This window comes from Lactuca virosa, chromosome 4, assembly GCF_052849685.1.
Source record: "Lactuca virosa cultivar CGN04683 chromosome 4, Lactuca_virosa_CGN04683_v6, whole genome shotgun sequence".
NCBI lineage: Eukaryota > Viridiplantae > Streptophyta > Magnoliopsida > Asterales > Asteraceae > Lactuca > Lactuca virosa.
In genome coordinates this window covers 60,702,055-60,714,643 of record NC_136429.1, presented here as the reverse complement: position 1 = coordinate 60,714,643, position 12,589 = coordinate 60,702,055, and positions in this window count along the sequence as shown.

The following is a 12,589-nucleotide window of genomic DNA, read 5'->3' as shown; positions in this document are numbered from 1 at the left end:
ACACATACTGCCTAGCATATCTGGGTGCTGGCCTCCCCTTCGGTCTCTTTCAACCGGTAACTGCCGAGCATATCTGGGTGCTGGCCTACCCCTTCGGTCTCTTTCAACCGGTAAATGTCGAGCATATCTGGGTGCTGGCCTACCTCTTCGGTCTCTTTGTACCGGTAACTGTCGAGCATATCTGGGTGTTGGCCTACCCATTCGGTCTCTTTCAACCGGTAACTAGGGACTATTTCACCCATACCACTATCAAATAATATCCTAGCATGTAAGCATATGAATCACATATTCCCTAGCATATCTGGGTGCTGGCCTACCCCTTCGATCTCTTTCAACCGGTAACCGAGGACTATTTCACCCCCTACCACTATCACATAATATCATAGCATATAATCACGTAAACCATAACAGATAGTGGCAAACCAGACAATTATCACAAAGACAATCATATCTACTCTATACATCTACTAGTGGGCCGGCATTGGTGCCTTAGACCCACTTCTACTGGAAGGTAACTCACCTCGATAACTTAAAATAGCTATAAAAACTCCGGCTCTGAAATCAACCCCACTCAACTCCTACACATAAAACATTTCCTTTAATTACCCCTTCCATACACATGACCCCTTAAGGGTCAACTTTGGTCAAAGTCAAAGTCAAGGTCAACACCCTGGTTAAAGTCAACATTCTGGTCAAATTCAACATTATGGATTGACTCTACTCGATGAGTTGGTCCATCAACTCGTCGAGTTCCATAAACCATAAAACCCTGAAATCACGATCCAACTCGTTGAGTCCTTCCTCAGACTCGTCGAGTTCTTCCCTATAACAGAATCGGGACTTTGCACTACAACTCGTCGAGTCCTTCCTTAAACTCGTCGAGTCCTTCAGTCTTCAAAATCCTTGAAACCTTAGCCAACTCGGTGAGTCATATCCTAGACTCACCGAGTTTGCTCAATAATCAGAAAAGGTTGGGGACCACGATCCAACTCACCGAGTTGGATAAACAACTCGTCGAGTTCGCTTAGTATAATTCCATTCAGTAACTTCCAGTCGAGTTCAATGCTTCCAAACCATAGATCTGGTCCCCTAAGGCTGGTATATCACGTAAAGTTGCTATCTTTACTTGCATGCATGGGCTACTTGGCTCAAAAAGGCCAAAAGATTGGTCTACAAGTTCCATGGGACTTCCATGGCCATAAAGTTGGCACCTTTATGCCATGGAGTCCCCTCAAGACCCTATATCTGAAGGGTTTTCCTACATTGGACGTCCAAGTCTCAAAGACCAACATTCTTGAACCAAAACATGGGGAAAACATCCTAAAACTAGATCTAATCATTCAATAAGCAAGATAGGAGCTTTATACCTCAGATGAACCAGAAATGAAGCTCAACTTCTAGATCTACTCTTCTCTTACACGTCCTTGCTCCTTCTTCAAGTGTCTTCTTCTTCCAAACTCTCAAAGATTGCACAAAAATGGCTCAAAACTCTCAAAAGTGAATTAGGGTTTTGTAGCTAAGGTTTAGGACAATGGAGGCTGAAGGTGAGGCCAGCTTATGGGGGTTAAGGTGTTTAAATAAGGAGCAAAACCCTGAAATTAGGGTTTCATTCTGCCAGGCCTACTCGTCGAGTAGGCTTCACCATCCACATCAAGTTGCTTGGATGAAAGGACCCAAACCAAAATCCCTCTGATGGTATCACACCCAATGACACCAAAGAGTAGAATAAAATAACTAGGAGAAGGGTCAATTTCCCAAATCCAAAGGGGTTAGAAATCGTCCCTAATAGGGGGAGGAAGAAGGGTTGGCGAAACTTCAAGCCAAGGTGCAAGGAGGAATGAAATCCCTAAGGCCCTATTTATAGCCTTGGATGCCTCCTAGGGTTTAGTACTCCTTCCCATGTGGGATGGAGGCATAACCACGAAATTTCACTCCTTTCCCATGTGGGATGGAGTGTTTTTCATCCAACCCTAATTCCATAAGGGTTCTGGAATATTCCTGATTAACCAACTATCAATTAATGAACATTCAACCCTTTAATTAATTAAATTGTTCATTAATTCCCATAATATATTTCCAAAATATAGTTCCAATTAGTTTCTAATTAATTATTAACCATAATAATTAATAAACCAATTTCTCCTTTATTTATTCTACTCAATTTGGGTCTTGAGGGCAACCCAAAAGGACCCTGCTATTATTAGAAATATTACCAATAGTTAATGACCTTGGACACTATTCCAACAGTCTCCCACTTGGACAAGTCATCAACTATATGAGGACTAATATTTCTCCAATAATCAACAGAGAGTTAGCCATCCAATGCAACAACCGAACTCTTGATCTAATCAAGATTCAGCCCTTAGATAAGTGATCAACTATCCCTTCGTTCTAGATATCTGTATGAATTCGAGACATGGATATTGGTCAATCTCAAGAATTCAATATTATGTTTACCGATATAGATTTGTGACGACTGCATCTGACTACTAAATTGAACACATCAATTCCAGTCAGGGCTCGGCCAAGCACTTTAGATGTCAGCACCAAATCATCGAGGGGCCCTTAGATATCACTTCTCCTATTAAGGCAGAAGGAACGAATAAATTTTGACTACATAGTTTTCGTCTATTTCATCATGTCACAAATGGACATACCCTTTATAAATACCAGTTACGGTTAGCGTTGGATTAGTCCAATGCATAACAGAATCATAGAGCAAAACCCCACATGTATCTAGGTTTGAAGAATAGAAGATATTATCGTCTTAGAATTACTCATGACTGAATCCATGAAGTAATCTCTAAGCGTGGTTTGGTCCAATACTTAAATCTCTATTAAGCACTCATGAGTGTTAGTGCAATCTCTATGCTATATCCGATCAATATGGACAATCCACTAATACTCATGACAGTCTTGAATCACTACTTACTTCCAAGAGTATGACCGACTGTAGACGTTTGAGTAAATTAATACTCGGGAAATGGGTTCCAAACATGCAAAAGTGAGAACGCAGTGATAAGCTAATTGAAATGACCAAACTCCATCATCTATTAAGATTGCCACTTAATAATCGCCAAATCGAATTAAAACTTATACTGCTTTAAGTTCTCAGGTTTTAAAACAAACCAAAATAAGAGCATTTAAGCCAATTCATTTGCAAATCTAATGCCTCTTGACTTTGTCTGACTGTCAGACTTGGTCAATGACATTGGCTTATGGAATGGATCGACAAGATTATCTTTCGATATGAATCATTGACTATGATGTCTTTACATTTGACTCACTATCAAATGTATTGGTACTTACTGAGTATGTTTCATGTGAGCTTGTGTGACTTGGGATCCATACTCGAGGTAAGTTCACCCTTAAATTCACAAAGAGACTTCATAAGGACCATCAATGATTGAATTTCAACAAAGATGTCACTAATGAATCTCTTTTAGTCACATTTTCCACTTTGCAATTTAACCAACTGCAATATACTCTAAGTTTGTTATATCCACTATGGTGTATTACCTGGTACTCTTCCAAGCTAATATATCACCATTCAGTAAAAGCATGAATTCCGACTGCGAACGAAATTGCCTTTATCAGTATGGAACTTAGCATCAATGTAACTCTTACAATGATCTCTTCCATACTATCAAGATCATTTCTTCTGTCCTCCAAGGACACTTAAGAATGTTCTTGATTTTGATTCATTGATTCTTGCCAAATTGATCTAATCTAACTTGTCATGCTTAAGGCATACGAGTCATCAGATCTGGTACATCTCATGGCATATATGATCGATCCCATTGCAAAATCATGTGGGATACGACTCATAACCTCTAGTAGAATTTAGGGCATTAGCATCGCTCAATGTTATGCCATATTTCATTATGCACGAACCTTTCCAAGTTCTGCATGTTGAGTTTCCTCAACATTCCATGTACTTTGGCTTAATCCAATGAATCACTTTGATATATATACGTGTTCTGTATCTCCCATGTATATCATAGCGAAACAATTCTCATACCAAGCCAAGCTTTTACACTTGCTAAGTAAGAATATAATTTCCTATGAATCGTACATTATCTATGTACAATACAAGGATGACTACAGTGCTCCCACTAGCACTGACATATATATGGCTTATCTATGTTTCTTGAAATTCAAACTCCTTGAACATTCTCATTGAAACAAAGAATCCAATTACTCCTACTAGCTTTGACATATATATGACTTATCTTTATTTCTCGAAATTCAAACTCTTTGAACTTTCTCATTGAAATAATGATCCCACTTGCGACATGCTTATTTTAGTCCATAAATGAACTTATTAAGCTTACACATCATTCATAACCTAATGGATTATTTATTAACGGAAGTTTTTTTTTTGCTTTATCTTTCGTTAATATAGTTAGTGATTGTTGGAAGTTGTTAGGTGTATGTTAGTGTGTTACGCGTATTTTAACTGATGTATATATTCTTTGTGTTTTGGAAGATTCAATAAGAAAAACTATCACCTTTTTTGATTTCTCAAAACTTGATATGGTATCATATCAGATTTTCGTCTGCGTTTGATTTTTTTGTTCAAAGATTCATCTTCTTCATTTTGTTGTTCATCAAATTCATCTCAATCTATTTTTCCGCAATTCATCAAAAATGTCAACACCAAATCAAATCAACAATCAAACTTCTCAAAACACAGATTCAAACAATGATCCATTCTTTATTCACCATTCCGATAATCCTGGATCAGTTTTAGTCTCTCAAATTCTTACTGGAGAAAACTATGGAGCATGGAGCAGAGCCATGACTATCGCTCTATCGGTGAAGAATAAAATTGATTTCATCGATGGAACAATTACTCAACCACCTGCAATAGATGTAGATCGTTTCAAATCATGGAATCGAAGCAATAACATCGTGATTTCATGGATTCTTAATTCAATTTCAAAAGAAATATCTGCTTCGGTGATCTATCTCAAAACTGCACATGATATCTGGAAAGAACTTAAGGAGCGTTTTCAGCAGAGTAATGGTCCTCGAATTTTTCAAATCAAGCGTGAGATAATGAATGTTACTCAAGGAAGTGATACTGTAAGTGTCTATTTTACTAAACTCAAAGTCTTGTGGGAAGAATTAGCCAATTATGATGCACATTGTACTTGTGGGTTATGTATTTGTGGTGGAGCAAAGGAAGTCGAGCAAGCTATGATGTTTCTGATGGGTTTGAATGATGATTATGCTCAAATTCATGGTCAAATTTTGTTGATGGATCCAATTCCAAAGGTCAATCATATTTTCTCACTCATGATTCAAGAAGAGAGGCAAAGAAACATTACTACTGGTCAAATATCACAAGCAACAATGGCATTTAATGTCAGAGATAATAATAGTAGTGACAATGATAGATCAAGATCCTATAATCAAAATTATAAAGGTTTTAAGAAGAATGAAGTGTTTTGTTCTCATTGCAAAAAGGCAGGAAACACTCAAGAAAAGTGTTACAGACTTCATGGTTTTCCCCCTGGATTCAAATTCACAAACAACAACAATAATGATAATAGGGCAAACTCTATATCTGTTCCTAACACAAATTCTGAAAGAAGTAACAGCACAAAAGTTAATGAAGTTGTTACATGTCTAACTGATGCACAATGTCAACAGTTCATTGCTATGCTTTCAGGCAAACTTGCTTCTTCCAATGTTGTTTCTACTTCCTATGGCTTCAAAGCAGGTATTCACTATATTTTAAATTCATGTTTTGGAAATCATACATCAAATATTTGGATAATAGATTCAGGAGCAACCAGGCATATATGCAATGATCAAAACTTGTTTGTTAAAACTCAAAACGTTTTTAACACAAGAGTTAAATTGCCGAATCAAGTACTTATTCAAGTCAATCTCATGGGAAATATACAACTCAATGAACATCTAATCTTGAAAGATGTCTTATATGTGCCATAATTTGAATTAAATCTCATATCAGTTACTTCTTTGACTCATGATAGAAATTTTATGGTTGGTCTTTATTAAGACAATGCAATAATCCAGCAGATGAGCAACAGCAAGATGATTGGCATGGGTAGTGTTCAAGAAGGATTATATGTGCTGGATAATGAATTGGTTAATGCTTCTACCAGCACCATTTCATTGCAGCAGTGGAATCAACGATTTGGGCATCCATCAAATAACAAACTCAAGTTGCTTAGTCATGAGTTGTTTTTGAATAAAGGATTTCATAAACATGTATGTTTGGTTTGTCCTTTAGCAAAACAAAAACGTTCTGCTTTTATATCACATAACAACTTTGTTGATAAACCTTTTAATTTGATTCATTGTGATCTTTGGGGTCCTTATCATCAAAATTCTTATCAAGGGCATAGATATTTTGTAACCATTGTTGATGATCATTCAAGGTTTACATGGATATACTTGATCAAACACAAGTCAGAAGTTCAAACCATTATTCCAAGAATCTTTGCTATGGTTGAAAATCAGTTTGATACAAAAATTAAGATTTTTAGATCTGACAATGCAAAGGAATTGCAATTTGTTGATTTTTTTCAATGCAAAAGGAGTCATTCATCAATTTTCTTGTGTACAAACACCACAACAAAATTATGTGGTTGAGAGAAAGCATCAACACTTATTAAATGTGGCACGTGCTTTGTTTTTTCAATCCAAGATACCTTCTGAATATTAGACCGAATGTGTATCTTGTGCCACTTATTTGATAAACAGAACTCCTTCCAAAGTTTTCAACCATATTTCTCCTTTTGAAAAATTATATGGTCAACAACCTGATTACTTAGGTCTTCGGTCTTTTGGGTGTCTTGCATTTGCTTCTACTTTGAAAGCTTCAAGAACAAAGTTTGATCCTAGAGCATCCACATGCATATTTCTTGGTTATCCTATAGGGGTAAAAGGGTACAAATTACTTGATTTAGTTACTAAACAAGTGTTTATTTCAAGAGATGTCAGTTTTCATGAAGAGATTTTTTTCCCTTCACTCATTCTGATTACAATACCCAAAATAATCTTTTTAATTCATTTACCATCCCAGTTGTTGATGAATCTGAATTTGTTTCTCCTTCTATTTCTACTCAAAATGAGGCTACTCCTACACCACTTACTCCACCTGTTTCACCTGTACATACAAGACCTATCAGAATTCGTAACAAGCCATCTTATCTTCAAGATTACCATTGCCAGTTATTACAAAATGACACAGTACCTCACACAAAAGCCAAACACCCACTTTCTAATGTTCTTTCTTATGACAAGCTTTCTTCAACTCATAAGGCCTATACCATTTCTCTTTCTACTCAAAGTGAACCACGTTCTTATTCAGAAGCTGTTAAAAGTGTTGAATGGCAACAAGCTATTACTGATGAGCTTAATGCATTAGAAGTTAATGACACTTGGAAAGTTGTCCCTCTTCCTCCCAATAGAAAACCTTTGGGATGTAAGTGAGTCTTCAAAATCAAAAGGAATGTGGATGGCACCATCGAAAGATATAAAGCACGCTTAGTGGCCAAGGGTTTTTAATCAATTAGAAGGAATTGATTTTTTGGACACATACTCCCCTGTAGCAAAGTTGGTTACTGTGAAAATGATGTTGGCCATAGCTGCTCAACAATCTTGGCCTTTAATCCAACTTGATGTCAATAACACATTTTTAAATGGCGATTTGGAAGAGGATGTTTACATGGAGATTCCTAAAAGTTACTATGTTTCTTCTAAAAATGACCATTCTACCCCTTTGGTTTGTAAGCTACAAAAATCATTATATGGCCTTCGACAAGCGTCTCATCAATGGTATTCAAAATTTTCAACTTTTCTTTTAAGTCAAGGTTTCACTCAATCAAAAGCTGACTATTCATTATTCTTCAAAGGAAGTGGTTCTTCCTATGTTGCCCTTCTTGTATATGTTGATGATATAGTGATTATATGGGCTTCTGTTGAAGGAATTCATGATCTTAAGCAAAGTTTAAGTCGACAATTCAAGTTAAAAGATTTGGGTAATCTAAAACTATTTTTGGGACTTGAAATTGCAAGATCCAAAAATGGCATTTTCATTTCTCAAAGGAAATATGCTTTGGATTTACTTGATGATATAGGATTTCTAGCTTCCAAACCGGTTTCTTATCCAATGGATCCTAAGCTCAAAAGTTCAAACTTTCAAGGTCCTCCTGTTTCTGATCCATCACAATATCGAAGGTTGATTGGGAGGCTTTTATATTTGACTATAACTCAACCCGACATTGCTTACGCTGCCAATCGATTAAGTCAATTTGTTACAAATCCTAAACAACCACATTTACAAGCTGCTCATCACCTGTTAAGGTTCATCAAACAAAATCCTGGTCAAGGTCTTCTCTTCTCCACAAAATCTTCAATGTAATTACGATCTTTTAGTGATTCGGATTGGGCTGGTTATATTGATACAAGACGATCTGTGACCGGTTTCTGTGTTTTCCTTGGTGATTCTTTAATATCGTGGAAATCAAAGAAACAAACTATTGTGTCCCGTTCTTCGACTGAAGCAGAATACCGCGCCATTGCTGCTACCACTTGTGAACTTGTTTGGCTTCGACATTTACTCAATGATTTTGGTTTTATTACATCATCTTCATTGATTTTCTGTGATAATGATTCAGCCATCCAACTAGCCAACAATCCTACTTTTCACGAACGTACAAAGCACATCGAGATCGATTGCCATTTCATTCGTGATAAGGTGCTAGATAAAACAATTCGTCTCATGCGTATTCATACAAATTCACAGCTCGCTGACTTGTTGACTAAACCATTACCTCGATCGAAACTCTTACTACTTATATCCAAGATGGTTCTTCACTCCATTACAAATCCATCTTGAGGGGGGATAATGGATTATTTATTAACGGAAGTTTTTTTTGCTGTTATCTTTCGTTAGTAGTTTCTGTTAGTATAGTTAGTGATTGTTAGAAGTTGTTAGGTGTATGTTAGTGTGCTACACGTATTTTAACTGATGTATATATTCTTTGTGTTCTGGAAGATTCAATAAGAAAAATTATCACCTTTTTCATTTCTCAAAATTTGATATAACCTTTCTTGGTTTGATTATGTGTTTGTTCCTATCCATGATTGCTTCTTTGAAGATCCACTTATACCTAATGGCTAAGTTAAAGTGCATGATCTACCAAATTACAACATACATGGACTGAATCTCGCTTTCCAAATCTTCCTTCCATGTTATAGCCTTTAGGGCCTACCATAGCTTTCGATAACTGGTACACTCTGATTGCTATCTACCAGTGACTCACATACCTTAGTAATATAAACTATTATATAACTAGTATATGATGTCATCTATCAGATCTATAAGGAAGAGGTGGAGGTATGTCCATTTCTAAGTTCTTCGTTGGTTGACTCTCGAATCTTATCAAGAGCAATGTAGCTCCCAGTAGCCCTTTTGGAAATCAGATCCTTCTCTTGGAAGACTACCCTTCGAGCAACATACACTTTGTTCTCATAAGGATTGTTAAACAATTATCCAAAATGCTTGATGGGTTCTCCGACGAGATAACACATCTCTATTCAAAGTCCTAGATTGTCGAGCGCTTCACGACGAGCGTAAGCCTCATAATCGTAGACTATTCATATCATAGAGTGTTTCAAGAACCTACTTAGTTGGCACAAGACCAAAGGACTTCTTGTAACACTATTCATGGTACAATCCACGAATTGTTAGCCAACATAGCGCGACTCATCTAGCACAAAATCAATTAATGATTTGTTTCTCTATCCAACTTAACACTTCCTAGTGGTAGTGTTATGGGTGAAGATAGATCGTGAAACTCCTTCACAATTCCTTAGATGATCGATAAAGTTTGGACTGAGATGCTCACTATGAGTGTCTCATCCTATTGCCCAGTTGATTCTTAACTTCGCTTTATGAGAGTTCTGAACACCTGAAAAGGTTCCAGACTCATGTTCATACGAAGTTGGTCCCACCATGTATCATGGTTAATCTGAACGGTCCATTAGTGAAAACTAATTCCAACAGATATTCACATCACCCAGTGATGTCATCATCTATCTTGATAAACAAGATTTGCATTTATCATAAGACTCGAGGTCAAATGATATCCAAAATTCGATCCAACCGGATATTTGGTAATGCGTTTCTCATTTATGTATCCAAGACTATGATGCCACAAATACATTTCACCCAAAACTTTGGATGTATTTGAATCATTACATATTGTGGTCAATCTGAACGATCAATTAGGTAAACTAATTTCAACAGATATTCACAATAATACACCTTATTCAAATATTCGAATCAACTTTGAAATATTGCTACTACACTAGTTTCATAGATTTCACGACTTTCTTTTAACATGTTAGAATGCTCCACATTTAAATAAGTCAGAACTATCTCATGAATCATAGTATAAACAATTTCAATTATAATACCATAGACTAAACATTTATAGAGAATTGTCATTTGATCCTATGAGTGTAGCAAGAGCTTGGCATTCATGATCAAATTATCCTTTCCATGTTTCAGTCTTTTTACTTCATTTTAGTAACTACACATTCTTGCAAATGTCAGTTCTTAATCCTTAGTAAAATACTCAAGGTTTAGAAGTAATGTTTGGATGGCATTATAAATCCATATATTTGATTGAATACCAAACATGGAAGAACTAGTTATCTTTTGATCCAATGGAAAGTAGCATGGGCTCGTGATCCATGATCAAATTTAACTTCTTCATGTTCCAGTCCTTTCACCTCAAATATACATTTGGGCAACTTTGATTTCTTAGTCCTTTTCTTGTTATGGAAACAAATAGCTATCAGAACATGTCTCAGAATAAGCCTTCCTTTGTCCTAGGTATTTGGGCCTAGATTAGGTATACCAACACTAATCGCTTTTTAAACCATGGACAATTGACTTTCTTCTTCTTGACACTTCTATTCATGATAGTAAATTTATGGGAGTGTTTGAAGTTTGAGTTTCTATGAGTGGCCATGTTAGTTCCAAAAGGAAACCTCAACATGTTACACAACTCCTTAATGGACATTCCAAGTTGTTCATATCAAAATCAGTATGAACTGATCATATGTACACGTTAGCTAGTCAATTAACCATAGTTAACTCCTAACTGAAGGAAATTCCATTCTACTTCAATATGTCATTTTACACCGTACATTTGACAATTGCTCTTTCTAACAATTTAGAAAGCAATGTTTGAAGTAACCTAAGAAAAGTTTTATCAAAGGAATGATCTTTCTTTTCGTTTATGAGAACTATTCCCAGACTACGAATTTGGACAAGATTGATCATCCTAAAAGGTAATCCTTTGAAAGGTTTTATAACAGTAGATTTTAGTGGATAAGGTTATAGACATCATTCAATAACAAATTCCATTATAGTTTGTTTTACTTATCCTTAGAAAATAATCACCCCAAATAAAATTATTTTAAAAGGCTAGGATCCATATTTGGCTTCATGATGTGTAAAGGGATGCCGTAAACACACCATAAAGTTATTTAGGTAGGCAAAGCCCTTTGCCAATTTCGATTACCACGAAATTCCTAGATCTTTAAGATTCATTGACTATCAATGGCATGTTAATCTCGGATTATGTTCATCTCAAATTCAATGACGGGGTCGTCGCGGATCATTGAACAGATGGTGAATCGACCATACAAAATCGTGTGGTCTCCGGCTCAAGTTACGCTTGAGATTCGCGAGTTCCACATCATTCTCTACCTATACTCTTAAATTGACGTGTCGGTTAACCACGCGAGCTCCATCAACAAGTTATAAAGAGAATGTGCAACTTTTATGGATAACATAAGATTCACATTAAATAGACTGAGAATTAACCTTGCAAAATCGCATGATCCCCGGATCAAGTAACGCTTGAGATTCGCGAGTTCCATATCATTCTCAACTATACTCTACATTGATGTGCCGGTTAACCACACGAGCTCCACCAATAGAATATAAAGAGAACGTGCAATTTTCATGGATAATATAAACTCACATTCTATTAATAAAACGAGATTTAGTTTTATAGTTGTATTTAGAGTACTTTTAGATTGACCATTATCACTATCAAACCCTTTCGGTAACTCCATTCTCAAAATGCAATAGGGCGGTGAGGGTGGTAAGCGCGAAGCATATTAAAAACCGACCTCATTAGGAATCATAGAGACCTCCTTAAACCCCTACATCATAATGGGTGAGCCTAGTCATGGTAAGACTGACAATGTCAATATTTAAAACATACGAGGGCGCATGTTGTAACTTTCTTATACATATTATAGACACAATTCTAATATATATATAAATATAAGGAGTAAATTTAAAACTCTTTAAATTTAGTTGTCTATTATTAATCCTAATTAATTGCGAGGGCGCAATGTAACAATTAATAAATCATGAGGGGTAATATTCACATTTATAAATCTCTATTACAAATAATATTAAATATTTAAATTCACTATTTAAATAATAAATAAATATTCAAATTCAAATAAACACATTTAAATAATATATATCAATTAATAAATATTCAAATTCAAATAAACA